This window comes from Pseudophryne corroboree, chromosome 1, assembly GCF_028390025.1.
Source record: "Pseudophryne corroboree isolate aPseCor3 chromosome 1, aPseCor3.hap2, whole genome shotgun sequence".
NCBI lineage: Eukaryota > Metazoa > Chordata > Amphibia > Anura > Myobatrachidae > Pseudophryne > Pseudophryne corroboree.
The window spans coordinates 799,639,104-799,649,782 of NC_086444.1; the positions used below are offsets into that span (position 1 = coordinate 799,639,104).

General features: G+C 38.3%; 1 long non-coding RNA gene across 1 annotated transcript; it reads left to right on the forward strand.

The window, feature by feature from the left end:
* The first annotated feature begins 4,950 nt into the window (after positions 1–4,950).
* On the forward strand, positions 4,951–7,815 carry LOC134947930 (uncharacterized). The gene is made up of 2 exons (XR_010182884.1): positions 4,951–4,999; positions 7,433–7,815. It is a non-coding gene; the product is annotated as an uncharacterized LOC134947930 (long non-coding RNA).
* The last annotated feature ends 2,864 nt before the right edge of the window (positions 7,816–10,679 follow it).

Sequence of the window (10,679 nt, forward strand, 5' to 3'; positions counted from 1 at the left end):
CTTAGAATATCGGCATGATCGCTCCGTGTGTACCCCTCAGCGATAGCGATGCGCGGCCCCGCACATCGCTATCGCTGCTGCTAGATTGGCCTGCATGCAGGCCAATCTAGCGGGTCGCTCACTTCACCCGCTGGGTGAAATGAGCGGCCCCCCCGTCTCCCCCCGCACGCTCAGCACAGATCGCGCTGTGCTGAGCGGCAGGAGAGATGTGTGCTGAGCGGTTCGCTCAGCACACATCTCTCCTGCATCGGCCCGTGGGTACTGGGCTTTATATAGGAATTTTTTCACTTACAATTGAAAATGGTGACTCTTAAAGCCAACACTAGGCTACTGGTCGTAGATGCGGACTATTAAACTCTGTGCCAGGATCACTATTTGTCTGGTCTATAATTTTCAGTAACCTATTAGAAAAATTCCCCATTTAAAAATGAGTGATCTCAAATGATATACATATGTTTTAAGTGATATTAAGGTCATACTTTAAATTACTTACTCATTTCAAAATACTCTAGCCAGCCTCTCTTTTCACATGTCCAGTAGTGAATGACCTGTTCTGCCAGGGAGCTCCCTTATAAAGCCAAAGTGGAATGACATCACTTCCTTATGGGTATTTAACTTATTAGTACATTTTACCATATTTCTACTAAATTTACATATTCACTAATACCACTCTTTAATCTTACTTTTATTACTATATCCATATATTCCCCCATAGTCACTCTTATCACAGGGTTATTTTTAAAATGTAAATGCGTTCTAATTAAATATTTGGATTCCACTGGGATGCTTGTTGTTTCCTAAATGCGTTCCAGGCAACGTATCAAAAACCAGACCATTCTTATTGGGCCACCCTCCCTCAAATGTCTCACTTACTCCATATGGTTTACATTGTGGCCGCTCTTGAGTCCAACTTAACTGTGTGGTGATGCATGTGTAATGACGTGTACAAGACGCTTGTATGATAGCGCGTACATGTTGCTTGCATGATGACACATACATGGTGCATGCGTTCTATCTATTTCCCTTTACCGAGCTTCCGGTTTGTGTTCCACCTGGGATAACAGCGCTTGTGTTCCAAATACAACTGCCAAGCATTATAGGTACCTGGTGATTTCTCCGGCCATACCATCAACTGTATCCACTACATACAGATGTAGCCATGCTCATGCTGAACATGGCTTGCTGTATGGCATGCCGGGCGGCAACTATTCTCAGCCGGCCTTCGCTCCATTCATTCTAAATTGAATTTTTTGAGCAATTGTCAGCTACGAATAGTCACAGCCTGGCACGCCATGCAGCATCACAGTAAGATTAGCATGGCTATACCTGTATTCACATGTTATTAATAATAGTAATAATAATAATAATACAGACAATCCTTACATTTATAACTAAGACGGCTCTTACATTCCACCCAGGCTCCTGTTGTGTTCCAATTCATTTATCAGTAAACTAAGGTTCCCAATCATCAATGTTCTACCTATTTCTTACTATAAACCTATATCTGACTATTTTTATAACATTATAATAATTAATAATTGAGTCATTTTTCATAAGTGTGCACTTTAAATGATTAATTCTACAATTAACCACCATTTTGCAATAAACCTATGTGCAGTGAATAAGTGTTTTTAAATCTATGGAGAAAAATCAATAGTATATTGGTGGCAATTTTTCTGAATACACTGATCCTCTAAGTGTAACACACGGTGCAATTTTCCTTGCGATATGGACTATATAGTCCATATTGCAGGAAAATATAGTGCATATCGCACCGTGTGTATACAGCTTGCGATGCCGATGCGCGGTCCCGAGGGGTTGGCATCACAAGAAAAAATAGATTGTGCAGGCAAGTCAACATTGACTATATCGGTGGTGCCGGGCTCTGGCCACATCACATAGTCAATGTCGGGTGCTATGCACATCGCACCGTGTGTACGCACCTTTATTTTCTATTCCTCCCACTCCCCTCCCATCTTCTTTTACATGTTCGAGCATCATAAATTTTAAATCCTTTATTATGAAAGTCTATTAAATGTCTTAATTTTGTTTTTAATGTTGCTTAAGTCAATCTAGAGGGCTATACACTGTTTAGGAGAGACAGACTAAATAAAAAGGGTGGAGGGGTGTGTCTTTATGTAAAGCCGTTTTTAAAACCTGATATACGGGAAGATATTCAGGAGGGGACTGTAGACACTGTCGAGACATTATGGGTAGAAATTGCATGCGGGGAATAAGGAATAAAAAAGTTAGTATTGGGTGTATGCTATAGGCCGCCTGTTATCAACGTATCTGATGAGGAATTGTTACTAAAGCAAATTGAAAGAGCAGCAGGAGTAGGAGAAATGATAGTGATGGGAGATTTTAACTATCCAGAGATAAACTGGAAAAACGATTCATGTGATACTGCTAGGGGCAATATGTTTTTAAACACACTTAATGATAACTACTTAGTTCAATTAATTGAGGAACCAACTAGGTACAATGCAATCTTAGACCTGGTATTAACAAACAATGGGGATTTGGTATCAGGTATTATAGTAGGGGAACCCATAGGAAACAGCGACCACAATATGGTCACATTCAATATCAGTTTCCATAAACCGCCCTATACTGGCTCAACCAGGACTCTAAACTTTAGCAAAGCGAATTTTGAAAAGATGAGGGTATTTTTCAGGGATATTGAATGGGAAGGATTGTTTTTAGGAAAAAATACTATGGAGAAATGGGAGATACTAAAATTCCTGCTAGCTAAAAATACACTCAAATTTATTCCTACGAGCAGCAAAAAAAGATATAAAAATCATAAACCGATGTGGCTTAACAAAAAGATAAAGGAACTTATGGGCAAGAAAAGGCGAGCATTTAAAAAATACAAATCTGACGGGGAAGCAGAGTCATTTCAGCACTATAAGGAATGTAACAAAATATGCAAAAAGGAAATAAGAGCGGCTAAAGTAGAAACTGAAAAACTAGTAGCAAAGGAAAGAAAAGCGAATCCCCAAAAATTATTTAAATACATTAATAGCAAGAGATTAAAGAAGGAGAGTATAGGCCCTTTAAAAGACAAGTTGGGAGTCTTAAGCAAAAATGATAATGACATAGCGGACACACTAAATTAGTTTTTTTCAACAGTATTTACTAGAGAGGACCCAATTCAGGGACTAACACATAATCTCAATAATGAGAATATCCCACTGATAGGTACTTATTTAAGCGAGGAAGTAGTCTGTGACCGATCAAAACATTTAAAGATTAATAAGTCACCAGGTCCCGATGGTATTCATCCAAGGGTTCTAATGAAGCTTCACTCTGAACTTGCAAAACCGCTATTTTTGATCTTTAAGTATTCAGTAATATCAGGTATGGTTCCCAAAGACTGGCGTATAGCGGAAGTAGTGCCTGTATTCAAAAAGGGAAGTAAAGCTGAACCAGGTAATTATAGACCAGTTAGTCTTACATCTATAGTGGGGAAAGTATTGGAAGGTATTCTAAGAGATAGTATTCAAAAGTTCCTTGAATTCAATAAGGTCATTAAAAGGAATCAACATGGGTTTATGAAGGACAGATCCTGTCAAACCAACTTACTTGGCTTTTATGAAACAGTAAGCGCAAACCTAGATCAGGGTAAAGAGGTGGATGTAATCTTTTTAGATTTTGCCAAAGCGTTCGACACTGTACCACACATGAGACTTATCTACTAGCTACAAGAATCAGGGCTAGGAAGCACAATATGCACTTGGGTCAAAAACTGGTTAGATAATAGGGAGCAGCGCGTTGTGGTTAATGGATCTTTTTCAACTTGGACTGAAGTGCTAAGTGGTGTGCCGCAAGGCTCAGTATTAGGACCGCTATTGTTCAATATTTTCATTAACGACCTAACAGAAGGTCTAGAGAGCATGGTGTCAATTTTTGCAGATGATACCAAATTGTGTAAAGTTATAAATGCGGAGGGGGATGCTGAGTCGCTTCAGAATGACTTAGTTAAATTAGAAGCTTGGGCAGCGAAATGGAGAATGCGCTTCAATACAGACAAGTGTAAGGTTATGCACTGTGGTAACAAGAACAAAAATAACACCTACCTACTAAATGGGGTAAAATTAGGGGATTCTGTACTGGAAAAGGACTTAGGTGTCCTCATAGATAGTAAACTAAGCAGTAGTACCCAAAGTAGGACTGCAGCAAAGAAGGCTAATAAGATATTAACATGCATAAAATGGGGAATTGATGCTAGGGACGAGAGTATTATACTCCCATTATATAAATCACTTGTGAGGCCACACCTTGAATACTGTGTACAATTCTGGGCACCTTACAACAAAAAGGATATCCTGGAGCTAGAAAAGGTTCAAAGGTGGGCGACCGAACTAATTAAGGGTATGGAGACGCTGGAATACGAGGAAAGGCTTGCAAGACTAGGCATGTTTACACTGGAAAAGAGGAGATTAAGAGGGGACATGATCAACATTTACAAATATATAAGGGGACAATATACAGATCTTGCGCAGGACCTGTTTTTGGTTAGATCAACACAGAGAACTCGTGGACACTCGCTCAGGTTAGAGGAGAGGAGATTCCACACAATACGGTGTAAAGGCTTTTTTACGGTAAGGACGATACGTGTTTGGAATTCCCTGCCTGAGGGAGTTGTAATGGCCAACTCAGTCAACACCTTTAAGAATGGGTTAGATAAATTCCTAATGGATAAGGATATCCAGGGTTACGGGGCATAGTCACGCACTATGGTTATTATAAAAAAGAGGGGTAAAACGTAACGGCAGTCATCAACTTCAGTCAAAATTTTATACAAAATAATCGTACATAGGAAACCACAAATAGGTTGAACCCGATGGACAATTGTCTTTTTTCAACCTTAGATACTATGCTACTATGTTACTATGTAGTCTTGTAAATGTAATTTTAAATTGTGTTTGTTTTCCCCACATAAAACAGACCACAGTTACAGTTTATCCTATGGATAACAAAATCTGAATTACAGGTAAGTGTATCCTTCAGTTGAAATTCTTTACCTTCATCATTTCTTATTATCAGTGACTTTTCCATGTGTTTGCACTTTGCAGTCCCCTCTGTAACAAAAAATGTTTACTAACGTAGGTTTACTCACATCTTGAGATACATCCCACTCCAAGATTGCAGTATTTCTGCACCAAGAGTAGAATTATGCATGCTTACACGTCATAATATTAGGTTGTGGCTTTTCACACTGCTAGCAGTAAATGTTGCAATTGCATTAACCTATTTGTACAAAATATGATAATGTAATGAAGTCATATACAGATAACAAAAGTGTTTTGACGGTGTTATTAATAAGCGCGATATATATATATATATATATATATATATATATATATAAGTATGGTATGTAGGCGGCACTCGTGGACTTAATTCAAATAAGAAACCCGGACACTCCTGGGTTGAATACAACGTTTCGGATTTATTATCCTTCGTCAGGTATATAACAAATGCAAGAAATCAAGCTTACCTTTATGCAGTTAAGAAACACCAAGTGAAAGTGAAAGTAAGTGCAAAAACACTCCCCATGCTGCTGCTGCTGACGTCATCACCAATAGACGGCGCCTGAGCAGTGACTGGGACAAAGTGAAAATGAAAGTGAAAGTAAAAACCGTTACCATGGTTACAATGATACATTGTACAAACGGACATTACTACAAATGATCTTACAGCAATACTACAAAAAATAGCAACATAGCCATTATAAGAAACAATTAAAGGAAATCATTTCATTCAGTCCATGCGGGGAAACGGTATTCAAAAGATGTATCCATTTAATTTCTAACTGCAGAAGGATCTTTCCTCTATCACCCCCCCTGATATCTTCCTTGACATGGTCCAACATCATGTAGCGTAATGAGGAGAGACTGTGCTTGCAAGTTTTAAAATGTTTGGCAACAGGCTGATCTATGTTTTTCCCTTCCAATATCTGCTTAATGGCACTGCGGTGTTGTGCCATTCTTTCTTTGAACTGGCACACCGTTTTGCCTATGTAATATAAGCTGCAAGGGCACCTAATGCAGTAGATCACATATTTGCTGGTGCAAGTAAAAACATGTTTTAATTTGATCTGTTTACCACTATGTGGATGCCTGATATAATTGCCGGTGTCCAGATAGGTGCAAGTAGTGCAACCTAAGCACCTGTAGTTTCCTGGTTTTTTAGTCATGAAGTGTTTAGGATATGTGGGTGACATGTTAGCAATGTCAACATGTATCACATGGTCCCCGATGTTTTTACCCCTTGTATAACAAGGTAGTAACGCACTTTCAGACAATTCTGCAAGGTCTGGGTCTGCTTGGACTACTGGCCTGAAAGTGCGTTACTACCTTGTTATACAAGGGGTAAAAACATCGGGGACCATGTGATACATGTTGACATTGCTAACATGTCACCCACATATCCTAAACACTTCATGACTAAAAAACCAGGAAACTACAGGTGCTTAGGTTGCACTACTTGCACCTATCTGGACACCGGCAATTATATCAGGCATCCACATAGTGGTAAACAGATCAAATTAAAACATGTTTTTACTTGCACCAGCAAATATGTGATCTACTGCATTAGGTGCCCTTGCAGCTTATATTACATAGGCAAAACGGTGTGCCAGTTCAAAGAAAGAATGGCACAACACCGCAGTGCCATTAAGCAGATATTGGAAGGGAAAAACATAGATCAGCCTGTTGCCAAACATTTTAAAACTTGCAAGCACAGTCTCTCCTCATTACGCTACATGATGTTGGACCATGTCAAGGAAGATATCAGGGGGGGTGATAGAGGAAAGATCCTTCTGCAGTTAGAAATTAAATGGATACATCTTTTGAATACCGTTTCCCCGCATGGACTGAATGAAATGATTTCCTTTAATTGTTTCTTATAATGGCTATGTTGCTATTTTTTGTAGTATTGCTGTAAGATCATTTGTAGTAATGTCCGTTTGTACAATGTATCATTGTAACCATGGTAACGGTTTTTACTTTCACTTTCATTTTCACTTTGTCCCAGTCACTGCTCAGGCGCCGTCTATTGGTGATGACGTCAGCAGCAGCAGCATGGGGAGTGTTTTTGCACTTACTTTCACTTTCACTTGGTGTTTCTTAACTGCATAAAGGTAAGCTTGATTTCTTGCATTTGTTATATACCTGACGAAGGATAATAAATCCGAAACGTTGTATTCAACCCAGGAGTGTCCGGGTTTCTTATTTGAATTAAGTCCACGAGTGCCGCCTACATACCATACTTATATCAAACTCAGAAGGAAGGCACCGGGCAAGATGTCTACATTTATTTGGCGGAGTGCCGAGTGTATCTTTACTCTATATATATATATATATATATATATAAAACACAATCACTTTAAAAATGCGATGGGAATTTTCTTTCTTTTTTTCCGTAGGTTCAATCTTAAATAAGAAAAATGTAACAAGACTCGTTGGCCTTGATAGGGCCACAATGCATGAATAGCAACTACACTGGCTCAGAAAAAGTCATATTGGCTGGTAAATCTTCCCCCCCAATTCTACAAAAGTGTTTTGGAAACAGTATATTAAAAGTATGTGCAGGAAGGGGTTTGTAAAGCAGGAAGAAAACATATTGTATAATGTCCCAGACTCATGATCCCATACAATGTATATAGAATTTAAATGTTGACAGCATTTCACAGCTCAGTGCATGTAAACTAAACTCTGAATTGCTCATTTCCCTGGAACATCTATCATCAGAAGTCAGTGTTGTCTCAACATTTGTGAACTTATCTTAAAATTGATGTGGAACACTTTGTATTTGACCTCTGTATGTCTGAGAAATGTAATTGAAATGATCAGTCATTTTACTATTTTCTAGCAATACTTTTTGATGTTTATGTTAAGCTAGTCATCTTTTTTTCCTTGTACTGTAAGTACTGACTTACACTGAATGCACAGCTAGTGCTAGCAATGTGGTTCTATTCAAACATCTCTTAAACAAAAGCATTCCCATTGCTCTTGTTTTGGATAAATCATAATACTTCTAGGAAAGCCTAAAACTTAGATTGTGGTAATACAAATGTAGAACAGATCACGCCAAAATGGACAGAGGAAATAATCTGTTACTTTCAGCAATTTTATTTGATCCACTTCTTTCATTCAATAGTTTTCTTTTATAGATCAATAAGAGAGGCTATTGATTTAGAGTAGGATTACTTTTTGCTAAATGCAGGTAGGTACTGGAGACTTTATAGGTGCCCTAGCCCCTAACCCCAGTAGATGGTAGCAGGGAGGTTTCCATTCTCATCAATGGTCACACACCATTCCTTTTATTCCAAGGACACAATCCCTGCCATGGCTTTTGGTCATTTAAACCCTAGCAGTGTCAACAGGAGCAATAGGACAAAAGATGGGGAAGTATGGGGAAGTATGGGGTTGTTGAATGTACATGTGCCGTGTCTCTCTGGAATTACTGGCAGTAGCGTATTTTCAGAGAGACACTGCGGGAGTTTAATTTTGGACTGTGAGTTTGCTCATTGAAGCAAAGGGCATTTCCTCAAACCTATCCCTGAAATTCCACAAGTTCATTATACCCTACCACACTGGCAGAGGATCTAACAATAGGGTTGCCATTATATCCCTTTAATCTGGGATACTTATGATTTACACAGGTCCAGTGACTGATTAAACCAGTTTAAATACAGGTTGATTGTTAGCCAGCCAAAGAAACTTTGTAATTCTTATATTTATTTATTTATTTAGTTTCGTATACTGTATAGCTCAGCATTTTCCATTGTGCTTTACAATTGGACACAACAGTGATAAGACAAATTAAGCAATAACAGACAAAAATAGAAGTAGGAAGACCCTGCTCGCAATCTTACAATAAATATGTCCCAGAACAAAAGGATATAATGATAACACTACATAACAGGCTAAGCATCCGGGATCCACAAGATCAAGAAAGAAATCTCCATATTCTTGCAGCACTGTAGAAGTGAGGTTACTCTCAATAGGATTTTTTCCAACCGTATCTCACTCACAACTTCTCACTAAGAGAAACTTTCCCTGTTATGGCAGGTTAGCAAGAGTAAGCAAGAGACTGAGGGGTCTATTTACTAAGCCTTGGATGGAGATAAATCCGACGGAAATAAAAAGTCCCAACCAACCGGCTCCTAACTGCCATGTTACAGGCTGGGTTTGAAAAATGACAGGAGCCTATTGGCTGGGACTTTTTCTCCGTCAGATTTATCGCCATCCAAGGCTTAGTAAATAGAGCCCTGACTCTGATCTTCAGGTGAAACTGGGTACATACTAGTCTTTATTTTTTTATTTTTTTTTGTAGACAGATTTTATTTTCAAAAGTACATACTAGTCTTTCTTTAATGAACTTGTATTGTCAAATTATAGATTTACTAAGTTACTGTGTGAGCTGTAACCCATAGATAGCTTGGGTACTGTGTCGCTATAAATATTTTGTCTTTTTCAATGTAAGTCTGACCCTCAGACATAAGCTAAGGCACATATAAGCCCGTCATCTCTCACAATTAAGAAAGTGATTACAAATTCTGTTTCATTTCAGCCAATGTGGGCTTATTGGTTCATCTTTCTCTTGGAAACATTTAACCTGTGAATCCATTTGTGGAAATGCAGATTTTATAGCAGAATTGGCCACATTTATCAAAGTTTGAGTGATCCAACACTTTCGAAGAATATGAACAAGCACTACTCTATTGGTTTTCGGTTTAGTAAATTTGTAATTGCCCCACATTTTGTTATTACTTTTATACGAGCTTTTAGATGTTTGTAGCTGGGTATTTGAAAGTAGACCAAGTTGTATGAGTGAAGCTATAAATCCATAACAAATAAATTATTTTGCTACACACAGAATCAGCGAGATGTATTGGAGTCTGAGATTGCCAGAGGTGCTAGATGCTGGCTGATCTTGGATGTTTTTTTAAAGGGGCAATTACTTACAGGGCATGGCTTTGCCTTGTGTTTGCCCCTTTAAAAAAATGTCAGAGATCGGTCGGCATCCCACACCTAAGGCGATCTCGGACTAACTACATTACATTCCGCTAAATGTCTCTCTTTGGCCATTTTTAAATGCTGGAATGTATCTTTCTATATTAGTTTTGGCTGGTATATTTTAAATAGCTTTATAGACATACTTTTACATTGGTTTGAATAAGATAACATACATGTTTATATTTCTGTGACTGGAAAAAAATTGTTGAAGACCAATGATTCCTAAAAGTCATCTGCTGTCACATCAGTTATAATAAAATAACTTTTATAGTGTTGGCTATATTTTGTTTCATGGAAGATTAGTCAGCTGCTCAGAATGTTCGCGTAGCAGCCATGTTGATCCTTTAGCCAATATGAGGACAGAGACATGCAGGCCTAGCTTTGGTTTTCCCTTCAAGGCAGACCAAGAATTTTCATTAGAGGTAACGTTAAAACTACAGAAAAACAAGAAGCACTTAGATGAAATTGAACACTACCGCTTATCCACTCTCATAAAGTTTGAATATCAATTAAAATAAATGCATATGAAACCTGAGACATTGGATTAAACTTGATGTGACCATGGACAAGGCTCCACATTTATCTATGTGCTAAATATGAATTGGTTAGTTGGCTCACCAAAGTTACACAGTACATCCATAAGCCACTAAC